The following is a 25984-nucleotide window of genomic DNA, read 5'->3' as shown; positions in this document are numbered from 1 at the left end:
TGTTTCCCATCATCGCCCGTCACCCGTCGCCACCGCCACCGCCAAACCAACCGTCCACGCCGCCGCCCGCCATTCCAGCTCCTAACCTCACACACTCCACGGCACTGCACGCGCGTATCCGGCCACCTCACGTGGGCTGCTGCTGCTCTGCTTCCCCGATCGATCCGGAGACTGACGCGGCGCCGTGCCGTCCGTGCCTCTCGTCGCCGGGCCCGTAGCCGCGCCGCGGCGCCCCGTCGGCATGTCGGGCCGCGTGAGCGCCGTCAGGGACCGGTGCTTGGAGCTGGAGCGCGTCATCGGCGCCCGCGCCCGCTCGGGAAGCCTCGGCCTCGACGACGCGCTCAAGCTGTTTGACGGATTGCTTACCCACGCCAGGCCTGCCTCGGTTATTGCCTTCAACCATCTCCTCACCGCTGTGTCTCGTGCGTCGGGTTGGCGCTCCTCCACCTCAGAGTCAGAGCTCGTCGTCTCCCTCTTCAACCGGATGATCCGTGAATGCTCCATCAAGGTGACTCCATACCTTTGCACCTACAGCATACTCATAGGCTGCCGCATGGGCCACCTGGAGCATGGCTTCGCCACCTTCGGCCTCATCCTTAAGACAGGCTGGAGGGTGAATAACGTAGTAGTCATCAGTTAACTGCTCAAAGGTCTCTGTGACGCAAAGAGGGTGGGTGAGGCCATGGACGTTTTGATCAAACGAATGCCTAAGCTTGGTTGCACACCCAATGTAGTTTCATACAACATACTTCTCAAGGGTTTCTGCAATGAAAAGAGAACTGAGGAGGCACTTGAGCTGCTCGACATGATGGCTGATGATCAAGGTAGAAGCTGCCCACCGGATATGGTGTCCTACAGCACCGTCATCAACGGTTTCTTTACTAAGGGTCAAGTGGACAAAGCTTACAACCTGTTTCTTGATATGATGGATCAGGGGATCCCACCAGATGCTGTGACATACAACACTGTAATTGATGGCATGTGCAAAGCTAAGCGGTTGACAGGGCCGAGGGTATATTTCAGCAAATGATTGATAAAGGTGTTAAGCCAGACAGTGCGACGTACACATGTCTAATCCATGGATATCTCTCTACAGGGCAATGGAAAGAGGTGGTTCGAAGGCTCGAAGAAATGTACACACGTGGTCTTGACCCAGATGTTGTTACTTATGGTTTGCTGCTAGACTATCTATGCAAGAAGGGAAAATGCACAGAAGCGAGGAAGATTTTTGATTCTATGATTAGGAAGGAAATAAAACCTCATGCAAGTACCTATCGCATTATGCTTCATGGATATGCTACCAAAGGTGTTCTTTCTGAAATGCATAGTTTCTTAGATTTGATGGTAGGAAATGGTATTTCACCTGATCATCGCATCTTCAACATAATGTTCTGTGCATATGCTAAAAAGGCAATGATAGATGAAGCAATGCATATATTTACCAAAATGAGGCAGCAAGGGCTGAGTCTTGATGTGTGGCAGAACCACCCAAATTATGCTGGCCCACGTGTACCCGTCATTGTCCTAAAGACCTTTGACTGCTGTACACGAAAGCGAGATAATCCGGTAGTCTGTCGGGTGTCATCGGGGAACCTCGAATCATCCACATTTTATAACTCAGACATGATCAACAATGGAGTTGCCACAACATTACAACATTTGGTACAAAATGATATACATCGGAGTGTGAAAGACTTATAACATTAGTTTACAAAACATGTTTAAGTAAAACTTAACTTTAGATCCAAAAGGTGAATAGGACAGCAGGAGCAAATTAGAAGAAGCACCTAAGATAGAAGAGACATCCAGAACATGTCGAGCCCACCGACATGACTTTGATTAACAACACTAGTCAGCACCTGCAACTGGGGTTAACAAACCCTGAGTACTTGAGAGTACTTAACAAGACTTACCCGACTAAAAGAAAAGACTCCAAGTGTATGAAGGCTTAAAGGAAGGTCTGAAGCAAGAGTAACTTTTGCAGAAAAGCTTACTACGAGTGAATCCTTACTTTCAATGTTTTATCGGTGTATTAAGTCCATATCAATATCCAGTTTGCACCTGATCTAAATCAATCACTTCTTTAAACATCTCAACTCATTTCTTCTCATATCCATAAGTCACCATGTTTCATCAATTAACTACGATGCAGAGCATTGATCAAGTTTCTCACTATCCAGGAGAGACAGCGATTCGAATCGATGTACATCAAGCTGGAGTAAACCTTAACCAGCACGATATATGCAGGTTCCAGACCTACATATATCAACCATTCCCTCGGATCCTCCAAAACATGAACGGGTTCGCGCCACCCGAGAGCACAGTACTCCACCGCCCTGCTCCATCCCGGACGGTTATCTCGCAGGGTGGGTACACGTTACTCCCATCATCTCTCAACTCCTGGTGCGTGGTTGTCCTTTCGCATAATGAAATAGCCGAGGTACTCAGGCTTACCAAGGGCATGCAGTTAAGTACTTTCAATCTTGATCAACAAGTCTACAATCGGAACGGTCCTTAATCGACACAAGCGGAGCGCTACATCAAGACTCCATTCTTGATGCAAGCTAACACCCGCCCGGTTTCATATTAACCATGTCTCATGTTCCATTAATTTATTTCTGAGAAAAGAAAATATTGGTCGAATGATGAACTCATCATCCGACTTCTAGAAACTAAGAAGGGCTAAGCATCTCTAGCCTATAACTACTAAAGGGTAACAAGGAAAGTATTGAAATTTCAAGGTAGGCATGCAACAATTGGTACTTCAACCAATTCCTATCTCACTTAATACACATATTATAGGACTCGAATTATAAAAGCATTTGTAAATACAAGGAACGGTTTGGATGCTCCGGGGCTTGCCTTGGTTAGTAGAGGTGTTAGGTTCTCCCGATGAGCCATAGATGTCAAACCCAACCTCCACTGGTGGATGCTCTTCTTCTAGGACTTGATCAACGGTTACTTCCTCGCTTTCGGTCACTATACGTGAATAAAGGATACATGCTTAACATGATGAAGTGCTAAACATGATGCATGATGAGAGGTACCCAAGAGTATGGATGAATTCAAACAAGATTAGCAAACTTGAGTACAACTTTCCTTCACGATACTATTCAAGTTGGTTAGCAAAAAGCAGTTTTAGTTATTATTATCACTATCACTAAGTTGATTATGATCATAACAAGGAAGTGATTAAGTTGCCAAGGAACATCAAAGGGGTTAGTGTTACAAGGTCCACAATCAATCCCAAAATCACATCAAAGTTAATTAAGGGTTTATCTTAATCATTTTAGTAATTATTAATAAAGAATAAAGACATTTAAATTTAGATGAATAACTAAAATTATTAAAACAGTATCGAAATTTTGGTGAAGTCAGGTCTAAGCATGTAAGGTATACACAAAAAGTTTCATGACCAAAAGATTATTATTTTAGCCTATAAAAATTATACAATGTCCATTTTACAATTAAAAGAGGTAATTTTTAAGCATACAAAAACTATTGATTTTCATCATTTCATATTTTTCCTAGGTAGATAACAGCATGAAGAGGCTACATAAAACTTTTCATAATATTATCAGCTCTAATTATTTAGTTATGAATTTTACAAGATTAAGCACATTTATTCATTTTCAGAAAATCGAAAAGGAATAAAAATCGTTTTTACCCGGGCGCAGTCAGCCACAAAGACTGACAGGAGGGGCCCATGGTTAGCGAAACAGTGTCCCCGAGCTGACCGCGGTGGACACCGCCATTGATCGGCGAGAACTCGCCGGTGGCGAGGTCTCCGGCGACAGGGCTTGCACCTACACGACCTTCCTGACCTCGCGCACAAACTCAGGGCAATTGACGGCCATCTAGAGCATGGCAGCAGACATGACGGCGGCCATGGTGGCACGGCGGCGCTCCGGCGCAGCGGAGGCGACCCCCAGCGCAACGACTGACGACGGGAACTACACCAAAAGCTTCCTTGCAGCCATGGCGGAGCGGCGGGGCAGAGCACGGCGGCGTGACGCGTCCCGGTGGCTACGGCACAGTAGTGGTTCAACCAATAGCTCAGTCAGCACCAGGGGCTCACCATGACGTCGAGGCGTTAACTGGTTGAAGCGGAACTCGAGCGGAGGGGGCTGGACACGGCGAGGTGGGCGCGGCGGCGTTCTGGACGGCGACGGAGAAGAAAGCGGCGCACGGGTGACTCTGGCCACGAGGCTCAACGTGAGTTGGTCGGGGAGGAGCGCAAAGGTGAGGCAGAACTGAGGGAGCGATCAATTGGATGAGAGGTAGCTCGATGGCGACGAAATTCGTCGGCGAAGTGGAGGAGCTCGGCGGCGGCGCTGAGAGAAGAAAAAGAAGAAACGGCGGCTGGCGCTTAGCTTTTATAGGCGAGGGCGACGTCATGACCTTGACAGCGCCTTCATGAGCTCGACACACAGGCGTCCGCGCGGGAAATGCCGCGAAGGCGCGGCCAAATGGTGCAACTTGAAGCTTGATCTTCTTTTGTTGATTTCTCCCAAATTCAGGTAGCAACTTGGAAAACTTCAAAAATAAAAGTTGCTCAGTTGGACGAGATCTACAACTTTTATTCGAAGACAAACACTAAATTCTAAATAGTTTAAGAGATTTTGAATTTTGAAAACCTATACCGTAAACCGAAAACTGCACTTAGTTTTAATGTTGAAACACAGTTTCAATTAAGCATTTTTGGTGAATTAATTAATGGTTAATTAGTTGTCAAACAACTCAACCAATAGCACTGTTGCACAATGCAAACTTCATATCAAATCATGGAACAAGAGTTACGCAAATTTTTTTCATGAAAATTCATTTAATAAGTACCCAAGAATTGAACTTAATAACTTCATTTCAGGGACACAACCAAAATGGCGAAGTATGGAATTCAGTATTGAATTCAACCTTTGAGCTCAAATTTAAACATGTTTGACTTGAAAACATTTCACCACTTTGCTTCTATTTCACAGAGCACATTTTGAACAACAAAGTTTATTTTAGAAAAAAATTATTTGTTTAAGGAATTTCACATATATAAATTCACAAAGTTCCTTAGTTGATATTATTGATAGCATTTCAAACACGCATATACTTTATATATGAACCAAAATGCATTATGATTGATGCATCCAAAGCATGTTTGATACAATGCGTGATGATTATGCATAATGATGACCATGATTAAGTTTTTAATTGCTACTTAACATCTAGGATGTTACATGATGTAGTCAGCTATGGAGCACTAATAGATGCACTATGCAAGGTAGGCAGAGTAGACGATGCTGTGCTCAAATTCAATCAGATGATCATCGAAGGAGTGCCTCCTAGCATCTTTGCTTTTACCTCCCTAGTCTATGGTCTGTGCACTGCTGACAAATGGGAAAAAGCTGAGGAATTATTTTTTAAAATGTTGAATCAAGGAATCCGTCCTAACGTCGTGTTCTTCAACACCATAATGTGTAATTATGCAAAGAAGGATGGGTTATGGAAGCCCAGAGGCTCATTAACTCGATGGAACATGTAGGCGTGAGGCCTAATGTTATCTCATATAATACATTAATAGATGGCCACTGCTTAGCTGGTAGAATTGATGAAGCGGCGAAGTTACTTGATGTTATGCTCTCAGTTGGCTTGAACCCTGATGAATGGACTTATAATACCTTGCTTCATGGTTACTGTAAAGCTGGCAGGACAGATGATGCATATAGTGTTTTTCGAGAAATGTTGCACAATGGCATTACTCCCGGAGTTGTGACTTATAATACTATATTGCATGGTTTGTTTCGGACCAGGAGATTTTCTGAAGCAAAGGAACTCTATCTCAATATGATCAACAGCAGAACAAAGTGCGACATTGACACATACAACATAATTCTAAATGGGCTTTGCAAGAATAATTGTGTTGATGAAGCATTCAAAATGTTCCAGAGCCTGTGTTCTAAGGATCTTCAAGTTAATATTATTACTTTCACCATTATGATTGGTGCTTTGCTCAAAGGTGGCAGAAAGGAAGATGCCATGGATTTGTTCGCTACCATATCTTCTTATGGTTCGGTTCCAAATGTTGTGACCTACTGCTTAATAGCAGAAAATCTCATAGAAGAAGGGTCTCTAGAGGAGTTTGATGCTCTGTTTTCAGCGATGGAAAAGAGTGGTACTGCTCCAAACTCACGTATGTTAAATACTCTAGTTAGGAGGTTGTTACATAGAGGTGACATAACCAGGGCTGGGGCTTACCTCTCCAAACTTGATGAGAAGAATTTCTCACTTGAAGCTTCCACTGCTTCCATGCTTATATCACTTTTCTCGAGGGAGGAATACCAGCACCATGCAAAGTCTCTGCCTGAAAAGTATCGTGTCCTCAATGAAGCCAAGAAATGAGTATTATGTCAGAAATGAATTCAGTTTTAAACTGCGCTGATCATCTTTCTGTAGCATGTGAATTTGTTGGAGTGACTGTTCTGGCTTATGTTTTTTTTTCCATGCTCTGTCGTATGCTTTGAATGATGAAATTCTCTTGAGAATTGTCTCTTGTTAGTGCACTTCAATATCATGTTTATCACAGGTAAAATGATCCTGTGGCCAATCCTAGTTAGCTTTAGAAGGAATCAGTTTAGAAATTAATGAGTAACACTGTACTGTAGTCTGCCTTTTATTGCATAATCCGTGAATGAAGAAACCCTGCACCCCAGGCATAAAATCGATCATATGTACCTCTTAATCATTCATGTGATTCTATGATTTAAGCTTGGGTATTTCCCCCCACTGTTAGCAGTGGAAAATGCTTCTTATATTTTTTTTCTCACACAAACTATGTTGACAGCAACAGTCCTATATTGCTTTTATTGTCTTGATTAGTTCCCTGTAACACGCTCCCTATGGATCTCACAGTGTCCGCCTTTCCATATTTGTGTTGATAATGAGTGCAACTGTCCATAAGGCGGATCTCCGCAGTTCATTGGAAATGAGGTCAGAATTTTTTTCTCTCCCCGTCTGTAATCAGCTAACGTTTGCAATATCATTATCCTAATGTTTGCAATCTCTGCAGTCCAGATGCTTTCAGAGGCTTTGATATTTTCAAAATCACTGCGACTTTTGACCTTGACAGCAGAAATCAAGAATTGCCCTGAAGTTTGCAGCTTTGTCCAGATTGAAATGGTAACTGCCAAGTCTGACCTGTACCGTATTTCAGTAGTAGAATTGCATGGAGCCGCAGCACTTGTCATTGCACATTTTCAGTCTTGCTAAACATTTGGCATTTGGGTCCATAAAAAGTTTTGATCATCCTTTGTTTCATAAGTCACAGTGGCCTCTGTTTGATTCAGATTTTGAATTGACTGACGCCATGCGGGACTATCACTAATGCTTTCATCCTGCTGTTGCTAGTTAAAACTGAATTTGACGTGTTCCAAACAACACAAATTTCCCCTTAGCCATTTGCAGCAATGGTAAACTAAACCCATATCTGTACTTCATTTGAAGGTTTTATCAAAACTTACAATTGTGTCCAGGGTGCTGGAGAGAGCCCGAATCAGTTGAATGAGCGCAGCGTCTCCTACCTGAATAAGGTTGCCCAAGAACACATTGGTAATCAGCAAATGTCCTCATCTTCTCATGTCTAGTATGGGAAACACTTAAAAGCTTCAAATAGGCTTAACAATCAGAACAATCTGTTACATATCACTGCTCACTACAAGTTCTTGCAATTGAAGTGTTTGGATTCTCTCCTAATGCTGCTACTACACTGACAGGGGAGTGGGTGGTGGTGTTCTCCCACAGCGCAGCCATACTGGAACTCTGCCGGCACATTCGCAATACTTGGCTCATGCTGGGCGCCTCTCTTACATTAACTCTGTGCTTGCCTCCATCCCTATTTGCTCATCGACAGGATCGACACTATTCTCAAACGTTTTGGGTGGGCAGGGATCCAAGAAGACAGTGATACGGCGCCGGCGAGGAGAACGCAGGGGAGAGTGGAGGAGTGGGCTGGACTGAGAATTGGAGCGCGAGGGATAGTGAGGAAGTGGTGCGGCGGGAGGTTCGCCGGCGGCAGCGGCAGAATCGCTCGCAGCCACCATCGAAGGGGAAACCTGCCCACCTTGGGAGGATTATTCCTTCTTCGATAATCCTGGATTACAAGCCTAAGTGTCCTTTATAGATTAGGATCACCTTCCTAACAAACATAATCAATCTCCTAAAAATCCTCCCCTTCCTCTATTTACTAAACCGCCGGCCACCCCTTAGCCACGGCTGGGCCTGGGCTGGCACCTATATTGGCGCCCTACAAAGCCGTCCACAACACTTTCCCCCTCCCTAACAAACAGCTCGTTCGCGAGCTGAAATGTGGGGTAGCAATCCTTGAGCCGTCGACGTCTTCCCAGGTAGCATCAGCAGCAGTGCGGCCATCCCAACGAACAAGAAGCTGCCAACGTCCGCGGTTCATGCGAGAACGAACAATGGCAGCTGGAGTAGGCAACACCCGACCATGAAGAATGGATGGCAAAGGCACCACGGCTGCAGGAGGATCTCCAGTATACTTTTTCAGAAGTGCCACATGAAAAACATTGTGAATCTGATAGGGGCCTTGGGCGGAAGACGAAGACGATATGCAACAGCACCCAAATGCTCCGTGATCTGATAGGGGCCAAAAAACCGAGGAGCCAACTTGGAAGTAGCAGCAGGAGTGATGCCAACCGCCGTGCGATGATGAAGGCGAAGCAAAACCCAATCACCCACAGCGAACTCAACAAAGCGGCGCTTCTTGTCATGCTGCTCCCTCATAGTATCCTGCGCCAACTCCAAACAAGCACGGATATCTAGCAGGAAGGAATCATGTCACGGAGCTGATGATCAACGGCTGCAACACGAGCTGAACCTGGAAGATAAGTGACCAGAGATGGCGGAGGCCGACCATAAACCACCTCAAACGGTGTTGCACGAAGGGCGGACTGATAGGAGTTGTTGAAGCAAAACTCTGCCCAAGGCAGCCACTGCAGCCAAGAACGAGGCCGATCCCCAGCCAAACACCGCAGATACATGATGATAATGCGATTGGTCACCTTGGACTGGCCATCAGTTTGGGGATGAAATGATGAACTGCGCAACAGAGTGACAACGGCCAATTTAAAGAGCTCCTCCTAGAAGTTGCTGGTGAAGACGGTTTCCCGATCACTGACAATAGAACACGGGAACCCATGCAGCTGCACGATATTGTCAAAGAAGGCACGAGTGACAAAGCTAGCTAAATACGGATGGCTCAGGGAAATGAAGTGCGCCATTTTGGAGAAACGATCAACCACCGTAAGTATCACGGACTTGCCTCTGACACGTGGAAAGCCCTCCATAAAGTCCATGGTGATGTCGCTCCACACATGCTCCGGTACAGGCAGGGGCTGAAGAAGACCAGCAGGATGCAGGTGCTCGGTCTTATTAAGCTGACAAACTGCGCAACCTTTGATGAAATCACGAACCAGCCTGTGCGTGTGCTGATTGTAGAAAGACGCACGCAGGCGATGAAGCATCATCTGGGAACCTTCATGGCCGGTGTGAGCATCACGCAGCAGGTGAGGCCAGAGGGGCGACCCATCCGGAACGAAGGGACGGCCCTGAACAGCAGCAGACCATCCATGAGTGTCCACCCTTCAGGTGCGGTGCTAGCTGCTATCTGCGCCTGAAGCTCCTGGGCTGAGAATCGTGCTGCAGCTCAGCACGCAAGTCGTCGTAGACAGCGAACGAGGGCCCGGAAAGCACACGGGTGGCTACCACCCCGCTGGAGTCCATGTCCCGGAGCGACAAGGCATCCGCCACCGTATTCAGCTTACCCGGCCTGTACTCAACTGAGAGGTCGTATCCGAATAACTTGGTGACCCAAGTGTGCTGTGGTATTGTCGTCAATCGTTGATCCAAGATGAACTTCAAGCTCCAATGGTCTGTCCGTATCGTGAAGGCGTGACCCCAGAGATAGGGCCGCCAATGGAGGACAGGCTTGACGAGACCAATCAACTCCCGCTCATATGCTGGAAGCTTGGCATGGTGAGGCGCCATAGCACGGCTGAAGAAGGCCACTGCTCCATCACCTTGGTGAAGAACAGCACCAAAACTTGCTCCTGACGCGTCACAGTCGACGATGAATCGCTTGGAGAAGTCGGGAAGCTGCAGTACTGGCGCCGACATGAGGGCGGCCTTGAGGGCGACAAAGGCGGCGTCCGCCTCAGCCATCCAGGAGAAGCCCTCGCCCTTGAGGAGCGCCGTGAGTGGGGCAGCCAGGCCGCCGAAGCCAGCGATAAACTTGCGGTAGTAGCCGGTGAACCCCAGAAAGCTGCGAAGAGCCCGGGCCATGCACGGACGGGGCCAGGCCTCCATGGCTGTGACCTTGTCGGAGTCCATGGCGATGCCTTCGGCTAAGATGATGTGGCCAAGGTAGGCCATAGACAATTCGCCGAAGAAGCACTTGGAGCGCTTGGTAAAGAGACGATGATCACGCAGCTGCTGTAGCACTACACAGACGATTCGCTGAAGAAGCACTTGGAGCGCTTGGTAAAGAGACAATGATGTGGCCAAGGTAGGCCACAGACGATTCGCCGAAGAAGCACTTGGAGCGCTTGGTAAAGAGACGATGACCCCACAGTTCATCCAAGAGCTCGTCGACGACTGGGATGGGGAACTTGTCTTTGACGGTGGTGTCATTGAGGGCACGGTAGTCGACACAAAACCCCCAACTATCATCGTGCTTGCGGACCAGGAGCACCGGGGAGGAAAAAGGCGATGTCGACTCCCAGATGATCCCTTGAGCCAACATGTCATCACATTGGCGCTCAATCTCGTCCATCAATAGCTAGGGGTACCGGTAGGGCCGTACTGCCACCGGCGCTGAGCCCAGCAGGAGATGTATGCGATGATCTTGCCGACGTGCTAGAGGCCGGCCGTGCGGTGTGGCGAAGACGTCCTCAAAGGACTGGAGCAGCTCGTCCAGCACGACCCGAGAATTAGCGATGGCACGAGCAGCAACAGTCTGGCCACCCATGCCAGTCGAATGATGGGTGCGTCCATTGAACCAGAACGCCATCAAAAGGGTAGTGAAGTCCTAGACGATGGGTCCCAGTGTCCGCAACCACTGGACGCCAAGGACGAGGTCGAATGCACCCAAATCCAGTGTGAAACAGCCAATGGTGAAGCGCTCATCATGGATGGAGATGTCAACGGCAGCACAGGCTGTGCACACGGTCACCGTTGGCCACTAAGACTGACAGATCGTTGCGTGCTGTGATCAGTAGTCTAAGACGTCAGGCCACCTCTGAATGAATGAAGGTGTGGGTAGACCCGGTGTCCACCAACGCCTTGAACAGAACACTACCAATTATCACCTGCAGCATCATAGAATCAGAAATCCCAAGGCCAGTCAGGGCGTGCAGGGAGCTCTTCAGGTCGTTGATGTCGCTAAGTGGATCCTCCTCTCCATCAGCCAACTCCATGAGGAAGACGTCCTTACCAGCGCATTTGTGGTCCTTGCTGTACGGCTTCAGGCAGAAGTAGCACTGCCCGTTTTGGCGCTTCTCCTGTATCTCCGCCGGTGAGAGACAGCGGAAGCGATGACGCGACACCTCCGACTTGCTGTCATGTGGAGCAGTTGTAGCGCCCGTAGCACTGGACGACATAGAGCTATGACGAGTGGTCGACTTAGGCGGCGCCGAGCTGTTGCGCCTTCGCCTGTCGCTGCTCATATGCCCTCGCCAAGCTCATGGCTTGCTGTAGGTTGGCGGGATGCTGCATTCCACATCAGAAGCCAACGGCTGACCCAAGCCTCTAGTGTAGAGGTCAATCGCCGTTCGCATGGAGAAGTCATTGCAACGCGAGAGTAGAGCAAGGTAGCACCGAGAATACTCTTCCACCGTGCCCTGTGGACCAGGGCCTTGATCTCAGCGACAGAGTTGGTGTGAATGGGTGGCCCAAAGCGGAGGTTGACAAATTCGACGAAGCACGGCCAAGAGACCATCCCAAAATTGTGCTCCATCTGATAGTACCACTCAGCCGCAGTGCCATCCAGATGCAGAGACGCCATCCACACCTTCTCATCCTCCGGCACGCGGTGCCCACTGAAATAGTTGTCACACTTGCTGAGCCACGTGAGCGGGTCCGATTCCCCGTTGAAGGTAGGAAACTATATCTTCGGCAGTCAGTGGGGTTCACGGCGGCCATCATTGCCATCATGGTAATGGCGGTGTCGACAAAAGATGCTCGACAGTCCTTCGATGGGTATCCCACGAAGGTAGATTGATCGGTGGAGGTGTGCGTGATAGGAACCGGATGGTGACACAAGGCGCAGAGACAGCGATTTAGACAGGTTCAGGCCGTCTTGATTGACGTAATACCCTACGTCCTGTGTCTTTGTTATATTGTATTGAATATGAGATCTATGGAGATATCGATTAGGGGATCCCTGCCTCTCCTTATATAATCTGGAGGGGTAGGGTTAAAAGGAAAATATCCTATTTAGTACTATACAATATCTTGCGGTGCACTTTGACTAGTGCTGTGCACGCCTTGATCTTGTGGGCTGGGCCACCTCTGATGGTGCGGCCCATGTCTTGTCTTATGGATACCGGGGGTCATATCACCCACAGTTAGTCCTCGAGCATCTTGTATCCTTTGAGCAACGCTGTCTTGAACAAGTCCGAGCACTTTGATGTGAAGCCGATCAGATTAACTGGTGATCCGAGCAGTGAAGGTCGAAGCCGACCAATTTAACTGGTGACCTAGGTGCTGAAAGTCAATGCCGACCAGTTTAACTGGTTAGGAGACCTTGGACTTGGCCAAGTAAGGCTTGCTAGAAGGATGTAAGGGGCTCAAGATAAAATTTTAAAAATTCTTCCACTTAGAAGAAGTGTAGCCACTTAGACTCTGTCAATAAGGAGGGTAAATCAAGAAAAGAGCACTACATTCACCTCTAGGTGAAGTGTAGTCACTTAGTCCCTGAGCCTACTGGAAGATGAAGAATGAATCTTGTAGCAGGGTCAAAGAAAAGAAATCTGAAAGCTTGCCGACATCATCTGACATGCGCATATCAAGACCCTAGACGTGCTGCCCAAGATCAGCACCCTGATTCGAACAACATGGAGCAGCTTGATAGCACACCAATGAGACGTAGCAAGATCCGACCACCAAGGGAGTCCCTAGCTTAGCTGGCGATGTTTGCACGAAGAATCTGAACACTGAGGAGTCCCCAGCGTAGCTGGCGACGTTTGCACGAAGAATCCAAACACTGAGGAGTGCCTGGCGTAGCTGACGATGTCTGAGCACCGAGGAGTCCCCGGCGTAGCTAGCGATGTCCGAGCACCAAGGAGTTCCCGGCGTAGCTGGCGATGTCCGAGTACCGAGGAGTCCTCGGCGTAGCAGGCGATGTACGAGCACCGAGGAGTCCCCGGCGTAGCTGATGATGAAGCACGAGCGACGAACAGTCCAGTCAACTGGTCGACGGCGAAGTGAGCATCGAGTAGAAGTGACCGGCGAACAGTCCAATCAACTGGTCGGCGATGAAGTCCATGAACCTAGCAGCCCGACCAGTTAATCAGTGGAGAAGTCCGAGCACCAGGTGGTCCGATCACCTGAACGATGATCCTACAATACAAATATGTAGAATGGGTAGTACATGATGTAAAAATATATGAACTCCAGAGAAGAATCAGCAACAGTGAGAAATAGCATATGCAGCTAGGCGATCAGTTGGTGTGCACACTTAGTGTTATTCTGAAGATGTATTTATATTTAATATAAACCGCCCGACCAGTTAGTGTGTAGCTGAGTCTCCAGCCCTAGCTAGCCCGTTAACCATAACGCAGAGCGCGGAGCCCATGTGCGTGTAGGAAGAACAAAGCGTCGCTAAGGAGCCGCTGCCGACCACCCATAACGCAGAGGGCAGACACTCGTGCACATGTAGGGAGGAGCCAGAGACAGGGCTGTCTCTAGGGACATCTGAGCGTCAACATGACTGCTCGGGGGTTCGCCTTAGACTTAGTTATATGTCATCTTTAAGATGGTATACATTAAAGAAAATCGTTTGGAGAGGAAACATAGAGAAAACAGCTCAGAGAAACATTATGTCGATATACGAAGATTGGAGAATATTTAGAAAAATTTTAAAACGTGACTTAGCTTTAGACAGAACGTCTGGTCGGTGGCGTATGGTGTTATTTGGTCGGCGTGTACAAAATTGCCCGGCCCTCGAGCTTTCCGAACTGTCATCATGGCGGCAGTCGTGGTTGTCACGGTGCCATTCTTTGCGGCGATATTCATTACGACGCGGCAGGTGGTCAGAGTAAGTAGTTCAGGCGATGTCGTCCTTATGCCGCTGGTCAGCCTTAGGCAGATTAGATATGGAGAGATCGTTGTCGTAGCCAAATTCAATTCGACTGCACGATGCAGTCGGATTAACGCGCGGAGTCATACCTGTAGTCGTAGTCGAACGGACGTAGTTGGAGTACGTGTACTGTGCAAAGGCTTGAGCCTACACAGACGTGTGGAATCTGACGTAGCTTGACGAAGTCTAGAGCACGGACGTGGTGAAGTTGTCGGCGTCGATCCCGTTGATGTTGAAGTCAAGAGTGCTCTGCCCCAGCATGGAAACAGCTGCTCTGTTCGTAGTTGACATTCATGTTGCTGACGAATCCAACTTGAATTCATACATGTACAGGTATGCATGCGCCAAGTAAATCAAATATTTAATAACTTGCATGGCCCCTGTACACGCTTCTTGTTTGCTCGTGATGGACAATGCCCTGACAATCATTATGCACGTATCGAACTAGAGCAGGACTCCTATGCATGTCTGATCAGATCGGAGTAGGATTCCTGTATTCCCGTGCGGATGCATCTTGGCGTGTCGATGAAGCCTAAGAGTCGGCAACAGCCTCGGCATGGTGCGAGCCCACGCACACCGATAGCTCCGCCAGCAGCCGGCTCCATTGCGTCGTGAAATTCCCATAGGTGGAGTAGGAGGCTAGCTTGATGTCGTGCAGGGAAGTGACCTTCATCGAATACCAAACTGGCGATATGCGAGCGACTTGAGCGGCGTGACCTCGTCTAGATTCCTCTACTGATTTGAACTTGCCATCTGTTAGGCCACCAGTAGCCGATTGGTTCAGTCGCTGTAGAGATAGCAGTGCCTAGACTTGGTGACGCGTGCTGCTCGGAGATGCACCGTGGTTGTCAAAAGATGTCGACGCGATCAGCCGAGTTGCCACGAAGATTGTTGATCTTGAGGTATGCTATCTGGTTCAATATGGATCAGCGTGCACACCCCTACCTGGCGCGCCAACTGTCGACAAAAGATGCTCGGCAGTCCTCCGAGGGGTATCCCACGAAGGTAGATTGATCGGTGGAGGTGTGCGTGATAAGAATCGGATGGTGACACAAGGCGCAGAGACAGCGATTTAGACAGGTTTGGGCCGTCTTGATCGACGTAATACCCTACGTCCTGTGTCTTTGTTGTATTGTATTGAATATGAGATCTATGGAGATGTCGATTAGGGGACCCCTGCCTCTCCTTATATACTCTAGAGGGGTAGGGTTATAAGGAAAATATCCTATTTGGTACTATACAATATCTTGCGGTGCACGTCGACCAGTGCCGTGCACACCCTGATCTTGTGGACTAGGCCACCTCTGATGGTGTGGCCCATGTCTTGTCTTGTGGATACCGGGGGTCATATCACCCACAGCTAGTCCCCAAGCGCCTTGTATCCTTTGAGCAATGCTGTCTTGAACAAGTCCGAGCACTTTGACGTGAAGCCGATCAGATTAACTGGTGATCCGAGCAGTGAAGGTCAAAGCCGACTAGTTTAACTGGTGACCTGGGCGGTGAAAGTCAATGCCGACCAATTTAACTAGTTAGGAGACCTCGGACTTAGCCAAGTAAGGCTTGCTAGAAGGATGTAAGGGGCTCAAGATAAAATTTTAAAAATTATTCCACTTAGGAGAAGTGTAGCCACTTAGACTCCATCAATAAGGAGGGTAAATAAAAAAAAGAGCACTACATTCACCTCTAGATGAAGTGTAGTCACTTAGTCCCCGAGCCTGCTAGAAGATGAAGAATGAATCTTGTAGCAGGGTCAAAGAAAAGAAGTCTAAAAGTTTGCCGACGTCATCTGACATGCGCATATCAAGACCCAGACGTGCTGCCCAAGATCAGCACCCTGATCCAAATAGCATGGAGTAGCTTGATAGCACACCGATGAGACGTAGTAAGATCCGACCACCAAGGGAGTCCTCAGCTTAGCTGGCGACGTTTGCACAAAGAATCCAAACACTGAGGAGTCCCCAGCATAGCTGGCGATGTTCGAGCACTGAGGAGTCCCGGCGTAGCTGGCGATGTCCGAGCACCAAGGAGTCCCCGGCGTAGCTGGCGATGTCTGAGCACCGAGGAGTCCCCGGCGTAGCTGGCGATGTCCAGGCACCGAGGAGTGGCCGACGTAGCTATACAATATCTTGCGGTGCACGTCGACCAGTGCCGTGCACACCTTGATCTTGTGGGCTGGGCCACCTCTGATGGTGCGGCCCATGTCTTGTCTTGTGGATACCGAGGGTCATATCCCCCATAGGCGGCCAAAGACGTGAGTGCCGCGGTCGAAGTCGCGAGCGTCGCGATAGTCATAGTCACGTCCATGTCCGCCCCGCTCGTCGAAGTCACGGTCTCCCCGACTATAGAAGTCAAGACTGAATCGGTTAGCCTTGCAACGCGTGAACCGGTCATGGTCACGGAGGGCGCGGTCATGGAACTCCGCCCAGGCAAGATCACAGTCGAAGCCGCGGCCGTCGAAGTCCTCGCGATCCTCATGGTGTATGCCCCCGTCGCCCTCGCCACCGTGAGCGTCCTCTCCGCCCTTGCTAGGATTGGGTTTTCTTGTCTCCACGTGCGTGAGTCAGGAATCATGAGAGTTGAGGCGGTTGGTGATGGTGGTCAGATGGCCAAAGATGCGATCTAGCTTCGCATCCAGCTTTGCCTCGAAGGCCACAGGGTCGAAGGGAGTGCCGGACATGGTTGTCGATGCACTCGTGGAGGTCTCCGATGCCAAATTGATACGACATCGGCGAGGAGAATGCAGGGGAGAGTGGAGGAGTAGGCTGGATTGAGAATTGGAGTACAAGGGATAGCGAGGAAGTGGGGCAGCGGGAGGTTCGCCAACGGTAGAATCGCTCGCAGCCACCGTCGAAGGGGAAACCCGCCCACCTTGGGAGGTTTATTCCTTCTTCGATAATCTTGGATTACAAGCCTAGGTGTCCTTTATAGATTAGGATCACCTTCCTAACAAACATAATCAATCTCTTAAAAATCCTCCCCTTCCTCTATTTCCTAAACCATCAGCCACTCCTTAGCCACGGCTGGGCCTAGGCTGGCGCCTATTTTGGCACCCTACAAAGGCATCCACAACAGACAGCCAGACTAACCCCATCCACTTTAGATTAGGGGAGGACATGTGCCAGCCAAAATCCTTGGGAGGTTTAGGTATTAGAAATCTCCACATTGTTAATAAAAGTTTAGTCATCGTATTTTAGCTTGGGTTGTTGTGGAGGGAGTAGGAATGCGAGGTGGATGGCCTAGGCTTGAACGGCCGGCAGCGAACTGGCGGCGCCGTGCTTGGCACCTAGGGCTTGTGTGAGAACGCGAACAGAGCGAGAGGGCTAAAGCGTTAGGAGCAAGAGAGATTAACTCTAATCTCTGGCTAAACTTCCATTCATCGAATTGTTCAATACTTATAGCATAATCCTAACAACCAAGCAGCTAAGCTTAAGGAATAATCAAACAAATAGAAATGTTTTCTCCTAATCACTCAAATCGACTAACAAACTGGCGAACCCTGGGTGACGTAGTTGGCGTGCCCGCGGCGTGGTGATCGCGCACTGATGTTCTATGGGGCCCACTGCTTTAGCCATTGGTCTTGTCTTGCCGACGATATACGTTGCCCACCATAACATCCCTCCCCCCTCGATGAACAGCTCATCCATGAGATGGAAGTCGGGGAAGAGGGCCTTGAATGCGTCGATGGGCTCCCATGTTGGTTCAGCTTTGGCCATGTCCGCCCAGTGAATCAGCACGTGCCACACACCTCAACGGAGTTGGGCACGCAAGGCATGAGTGGGGTGGTGTAGCAGGCAACCATTGTGGAGGGGAGGCAGCGTCGGTAGCATAGATGGTGGCGTGCCCCAGAACAGCTTGAGGACACCCACATGGAACACATCGTGGATGTGGGCATCGTCGGGTAGGCGGAGGCATTATGCGACGGGGCTGATGCGCTCCACCACCTAGAACGGACCGGCGAAGCACGGGCTGAGCTTGCTGTGCTTGCCGGGCACCAAGGAATGCGCCAGGTGATGAAGAAGCCATAGCCAGACACAGTATTGATGGAGAACTCCAGCGGGCGATGGTGGCCATCGTAGTGCTTCTTGGCGTAGGCTTGAGCTTGGAGTAGGTGATCACGAACGTCAGCCAGGAACGTATCCTAGTCCCAGAGGAGAGCATCCACCGCATTAGTGCGGGCCGAACCTATAGTATAGGGGAGCAACATGGGCTGTGGGCGCTCGTATACCACCTCAAATGGCGTCGTCTGTAGCGCAGAGTGGTAGGGCGTATTATAACAATACTCTGCCCAAGGGAGCCAGTCCAGCCAAGCTCAAGGTCTGTCGCCAGTGATGCACCACAAATACATTGCGATGGTCTTGTTCACTCCACTAAGGGCGCTAAGAGCGAGGTCATCGTCACCATAGCGGGACAAGGCGTCGACGACGGTGTTGAGGCGGCCGGGTGGAATTCGACGCTAAAATCATAGCCAAATAATTTGCTCACCCATTGATTTTGAGGGATCGTCATAAGGCGCTGATCAAGCATGAACTTGAGGGCGTAGTGGTCTATGCGGATGACGAAGTGGTGCCCCCAGAGGTATGGCCTCCAGTGGCGCACCGCCTAGACGAGCCCGATGAGCTCGCGTTCATAGGCGGCAAGCTTGTGGTGGCGCGTCACGAATGTGCGACTAAAGAATGCAAGTGCGCTGTCTCCCTGGTGCAGCACCACCCCGTACCCAAAGCCAGACACATCACAATCCACCAGGAAGGGCTTGTTGAAGTCGGGGAGCTATAGGACCGGGGTAGAGGAGAGCGCCTGTTTGAGCACGTCGAACGCCTTGGTAGCTTCTGGTGACCACGCGAACCCCTCCTGCTTGAGGACCTACGTGAGGGGTGCGGTGATCGCGCCATAGTCCTAGATGAACCGGCGGTAGTAACTCGCCAGTCCTAGGAACCCGTAGAGGCCATGCACCGAACGCGGCTGTGGCTAGGACGTCACGACTTCGATCTTGTCACGGTCCGTGGCGATGCCGTCTGCCAAGATGACGTGACCAAGGTAGGCCACCGAGCGCTACGCAAAGGAGCACTTGGTGCGCTTGAGCCACAGCTGGTTCTCATGGAGGGTGGTGAGGACGGCCTTGACGTGTTGCATATGGGACGACCATGTCGGGCTATAAATTAGGATGTCATCAAAAAACACCAGGACGAACTTACGGAGGAATAGGTGAATCACCGTGTTCATCAATCTCTAGAACGTGGCCGGCGCATTCGTGAGCCCGAAGGGCATGACCAAAAACTTGAAGTGACCCTCGTGGGTCCGAAACGCCGTCTTCTCTACATCATCAGCGTGCATACGCACTTGATGGTACCCTGAGCGCAAGTCCAACTTCGTGAAGAAGTGGGCGCCATGGAGCTCGTCCAGCAGCTCTTCGACGACGGGTATGGGGAACCTATCCTTCACCGTATGTTGGTCCAGGGTGCGATAATCGATGCAGAAGCGCCATGAACCATCATGTTTCTTGACGAGGAGGACGGGCGCAGAGAAGGTGGAGGTGCTCGGCGGGATGATGCCCTGGTCGAGCATGGCGGCGCACTGAGCCTCTAGCTCATCCTTCTGGAGCTAGGGGTAGCGGTATGGCCGCACGATCACCGGCGCTGTGTTCGGGAGGTGGATCATGTGATCACAGGGGCGTGCGGGTGGCAGCCCCTGTGGTGAGGCAAAGACGTCATCAAACGACTGGAGGAGGCGCTCCAGCATGGCTGGCTCGTTGTTGCCGATGACATTGAGGCGACGGGTGGATTGCACATCATGACGAGTGGAGCCGATGCCGCGCCAGAAGATGCGGCGGCCCTCGCGCTAGAAGGACATACATAGATCGTCAAAATCCCAAAGGATCAGGCCGAGGGTGTGGAGGAACGTGACACCCAGCACCATGTCGTATGTGTCGAGGGGGATGGAGTAGCAATCGATGTTGAAGAACTCATCAGCAATCCTGATGCCGATGTCGTGGGTGAGGCCGCGGCATGCCACATGGTCCCCATTGGCGACGATGACGTCGGCACCCAGGCAGGTCTCGAACTGCAAGCCCACGCGACGTGCGACGTCCCCACAGATGAAGTTGTGGGTGCTCCTGGAGTCGATCAGTGCGACGAACTGCTCATTGCATGCCCACGGTGATGTAGAGCTGCATGGTGTCTTCTGTGCGGATGCCAGCATTGGCGTGGAGCAAAATCATCAGTGTCTCCGGGTCGAACGCCGTGTGCTCGGCGGCGGCCTCGGTGGCCACAGCTGGCTCCTTATCGTCCGGCTCCTCGACCACATAGTCGGAGACCTCGAGGTAGAACAGGTGCGGGCACTTGGGGCCGTGAACGTACGGTTCATCGCAATTGTAGCACAAGCCGAGCTAACGTCGATCGGCCATCTCGGCCGGCGTGAGGCACTTGAACGGGCGCAGAGGGGCCAAGGACAATGGTGGCTGGGGTGCTCTCAGGGTCGGTGCTGGTGCTAGTAGAGCGCTTTGGGCGCGGCGGTGCGGCCGGGCCAGCGACGCGGGTAGGGCCGGCGTAGGTGCCGCGTTCCAGTGCTCGTATGAGCGGGCTAGGCTCATGGCGCGCTAGAGGTCTTGGGGGTCGTGGAGTTCGACATCCACCCGGATGTGGTTCGGGAGGCCGCCAGTTAAGAGCTGCGCCTGCTGATACAGAGAGAGCTGGTCGGCGTGCGCCATACATGCCTGGAATGCCTCCTGGTAGGCCTCGACAGAGGATGTGAACGGTAGATCCGCCAGGTGGTTGGTCCGGAGCAGCAACCCGAAGCGCTAGTGACATAGGTGCTTGAATTCCTCCCAGCGAGGCTCGCCGGTGTCCTATTCGAAGATGTAGTACCACTGCTAGGCAGTGCCGGTGAGGTGGTAGGAGGCGAGCCAGACCTTCTCGCTGTCGGCGGTGCGGTGGCTGCGGAAGAATTGATCGCATCTGTTAAGCCACCCTAGAGGATCGTCCTTGCCATCATATGTGGGGAAGGATAGCTTGTGGAAGTGCGGCAATGCGTGACCGGGCAACGCAGGGGGCTCATGGGGTAATGGTGGCGGCATGTGCATCGGGGCCGATGGTGGGGGGGGGTGGGGAGCATGGACGATCGAGGAGTAGGACGGCACCGATGAAGGCGGGTGGGGGAAATTGATATGCGTAATCTACACGGCATGGTCAAGGACAACGATTGAGATGGCGTGGCCATGGCGGGGGCAGGCGGTAGGGTGGGTGATGGCACGGGTAGGGTGGGCGCAGGCAGAGATGGGAGCACCGGCATCGATGGGGTCACCTCCGAAATGACCGGGCCAAAGGCCGGCAGAGGCGGAATGCCGCCGAATGCTGGAAGGCCGAGCGACAACAGTGGCGGAGCGGAGATGCCCAGCCGGCTTTCGACGGCAGTGACGTGTGTGGAGAGGTCCCCCACCTGGCGCTGCAGGCCATAGATGGCCGCGGTGAGCACGTTGAGCGCATTGGTTGGCACCGCGGTCATTGGGGGCTGCGATACGGTGAGGGGGGGGGGTAGTGGTGACAATCGCGTCGGTGGTGACCGGGGGGGGGGGGGGGGGGGGGGGGGGACGAGGACAGGGTGGGCGGCACGGCGGAGGTGGCGGCGGCGGGGGAAGCGGCGATGGCGGCGGAAGCTCCAGCACCTAACATTGATACCAGATTGTTGGGGCTTGGGTTGCTGTGGAGGGAGTAGGAATGCGAGGTGGAAGGCCTAGGCTTAAACGGCCGGCGGCGAACTAGCGGTGCCTAGGGCTTGTGCGAGAACGCGAACAGAGCGAGAGGGCTAAAGCGCCAGGAGCAAGAGAGATTAACTCTAATCTCTGGCTAAACTTCCATTCATCGAATTGTTCGATACTTATAGCATAATTCTAATAACCAAGCAGCTAAGTTTAAGGAATAATCAAACAAATAGAAATGTTTTCTCCTAATCACTCGGATTGACTAACAAACTGGTGAACCCTGGGCGACGCAGTTGGCGTGCCCACGGCGTGGTGATCGCGCACTGACGTTCCGCGCGGCCCACTTCTTCAGCCACTGGTCTTGTCACGCCGACGGTAGACGTTGCCCACCATAACACATCCACTCAGCCTGGATGATTGTTGCTGGAAAAGATCCTTACCTCTCCGCTATCCTCAAATCCAAAAATTTCCCCAACTCCTCTTTCTGGTCCAGTAGCTCCTCTGCTCCTTGGTCAGTCTTCTGGGCCTCCGTGATGAAGATAAAGCAACACCTTCACAACAACTGTATATACCAAATTCATAAGGGCAACACCAACATTTGGACTGATCCTTGGTACAAGGGTTGGGAAGACACCCACAACAGTCTGATTCTTCCCCCACGTCAATCCCAACACCCCCCCCCCCCCCCCTCTTGATCTTTGGCACCATGATTCTAGAACCTGGAATGGCACTCTTATCTCTAGTATTTTTGAAAATGTTGCTGCTCAGAATATGCTGCAGGGGTACCGGTTGTTCACTCCCAAGGAGAGGACATACTCAGATGGAAACCAGCTAAATCTGGAATATGCACTTCGGAAGTGCACAGGAGCCTATCCCAAATTAACCGACGACCACCACCTACTCAAGGAAGCAGAAGCTTAATATCTCAAACTCTACAAATTCTTCAAAGAACTTGGCACCATAAGACGCTGCCTCCTAGGATTAAAACCTTCACCTGGAGACTACTACAGAAGAGAGAGCAGCACGCTTTTCCACCCACATAGACAAAACATGCAAATTGTGTGGTTCCGTTGAAACTTGCAAACACTTGTTTTTTAACTGTGATTTTGCTAGTGCAACCTGGTTTGGCGCCAATCCTCCTTTGAGGACTGACCTTCTTCCACAGGAACCTGACGGAGTTCACTCACCTTAGCCATGCTTATACCATCCTCTGTCTCTGATGATTTATTACAGAGAATCCTCACTACTCTATGGTATATTTGGAATGCCAGAAATGATTGGTGTTTCAACAATATCAAGTGGACGGATAACAGAATACACCAATAAACCAAGGCTGACATCTATATGTCTACAGTTCTGGCCTGTTCAGATGATTTGCAGGAGATGTCTCCTAACCAATCTTTTTTGCAGGACCACATACAGGAACAACAACAGCCTGCTCCGCACCATCCAGGCCAAGGCGACATCTCTTTGGCTTCTGCAGGTACTATCTCCTATCCACAAGTTCTACAACCACAACAGGGACAATCCTTTTTCCCTAACCCAGGAGCAGGAGGAACACACCATCACCGTACCACAACGCTGAAGACCTACGCAAGCTACCAAGCAACCTTGCAGCCCTCTATTGCCTCTTCTCCAAGGGGTTCGATGCTACACTGATACTGCCGCTTTAACTCTGGCGGCAAGGATAGCTACCATACCGCAACTAAACATTGTCAACTAGTACTTCTCTGATAATGAGATCCTTGTCAAGTGCTTGAATTCTCATCATCGGGAAGCTACTCCTCACTGGACTATCAGACCTATGGTGACAGATTTCGGCCAACTCAACAGAAACATCCAACATAAAGTCTTCAAGGTGCATAGAAGCTCCAAGAAAACAGCTCACTCCCTACCTTCTCAAGCTAGACTTTTCAGCAATAGTCCTTTTCCTTTTTCTTGTTCTTACTCTCCTCACGGGTCTCTTTGTCCCGTCAAGAGTGCTCTTCTTGATGTAAATTGGAATCATATCAGCCTTGTACAAATACGCTGTATATAAGTTTTAATGAATGTCCTTTTGGAAAAAAAAATGTTTTCTGTGTCTCTGGCGTCACCAGGCAGTGGGCCCTCGAGAGGTGAGGAGATGTCAGCCATCTCAAACGAAATGGTTTTCTGGAGGACTCATTTGGGGGGCGACGGGGCCTCCGCATGATAAGTTCAAATCAGATGCTCATTAGCTCATGCAGTCATACAGTTCAGAACGAACAATTGTGGATTGAATCGTGTCTTTGACAAATGGTTCTGATATTGGAACTTTATCCCATTGTTTTAAAAAAGAAGCAATAATTGGAGCTAAAATCGATTTAAATGCTGAGTTGGATTTTGAAGATGCTGAGTTGGATATCTCTCTACAGGGCAGTGGAAAGAGATGGTTCCAAGGCTCGAAGAAATGTATGCATGTGGTCTTGACCCAGATGTTGTTACTTATGGTTTGCTGCTGGACTATCTATGCAAGAAGGGAAAATGCAGAGAAGCCAGGAAGATTTTTGATTCTATGATTAGGAAGGGCATAAAACCTCATGTAAGTACCTATCGCATTATGCTTCATGGATATGCTACCAAAGGTGTTCTTTCTGAAATGCATAGTTTCCTAGATTTGATGGTAGGAAATGGTATTTCACCTGATCATCGCATCTTCAACATAATGTTCTGTGCATATGCTAAAAAGGCAATGATAGATGAGGCATTGCATATATTTACCAAAATGAGGCTGCAAGGGCTGAGTCCTGATGTAGTCAGCTATGGAGCACTAATAGATGCACTATGCAAGGTAGGCAGAGTGGATGACGCTGTGCTCAAATTCAATCAGATGATCAACGAAGGAGTGGCTCCTAGCATCTTTGTTTTTACCTCCCTAGTCTATGGACTGTGTACCGTTGACAAATGGGAGAAAGCTGAGGAATTATTTTTTGAAATGTTGACTCAAGGAATCCGTCCTGACGTTGTGTTCTTCAACACCATAATGTGTAACTTATGCAAAGAAGGACGGGTTATGGAAGTCCAGAGGCTCATTGACTCGATGGAACATCTAGGCGTGAGGCATGATGTTATCTCATATAATACATTAATAGGTGGCAACTGCTTAGCTGGTACAACTGATGAAGCAGCAAAGTTACTTGATGTTATGGTCTCAGTTGGCTTGAAACCTAATGAATGGACTTATCATACCTTGCTTCATGGCTACTGTAAAGCTGGCAGCATAGATGATGCATATAGTGTTTTTTCGAGAAATGTTGTGCAATGGCATTACTCCCGGAGTTGTGACTTATAGTTGTATACTGCATGCATTGTTTCAAACCGGGAGATTTTCTGAAGCAAAGGAACTCTACCTCAATATGATCACAAGTGGAAAACAGTGGACCATTTACATATACAACATAATTCTAAATGGTCTTTCCAAAAATAATTGTGTTGATGAAGCATTCAAAATGTTTCAGAGCCTGTGTTCTAAGGATCTTCAAGTTGACATTATTACTTTCAACATCATGATTGGTGCTTTGCTGAAAGGTGGCAGAAAGGAAGATGCCATGGATTTGTTTGCTACCATCTCTTCTTATGGTTTGGTTCCAAATGTTGTGACCTACTGCTTAATAGCAGAAAATCTCATAGAAGAAGGGTCCCTAGAGGAGTTTGATGATCTGTTTTCCGCAATGGAAAAGAGTGGTACTGCTCCAAACTCACGTATGTTAAATGCTCTAACTAGGAAGTTGTTACGTAGAGGTGACATAACCAGGGCTGGGGCTTACCTCTCCAAACTTGATGAGAAGAATTTCTCACTTGAAGCTTCCACTACTTCCATGCTTATATCACTTTCCTCGAGGGAGGAATACCAGCACCATGCAAAGTCTCTGCCTGAAAAGTATCGTGTCCTCAATGAAGCCAAGAAATGA

The 25984-nt window shown here is 49.8% G+C and overlaps 1 pseudogene; it reads left to right on the top strand.

Annotated features, from left to right (window-relative positions):
* Positions 1–25984, top strand: LOC136487654 (protein Rf1, mitochondrial-like; annotated as a pseudogene).

This window comes from Miscanthus floridulus, chromosome 10 (genome assembly GCF_019320115.1).
Source record: "Miscanthus floridulus cultivar M001 chromosome 10, ASM1932011v1, whole genome shotgun sequence".
NCBI lineage: Eukaryota > Viridiplantae > Streptophyta > Magnoliopsida > Poales > Poaceae > Miscanthus > Miscanthus floridulus.
Note: the sequence above shows the minus strand (reverse complement) of the source record. Positions and strands in the feature narration are given on the sequence as shown.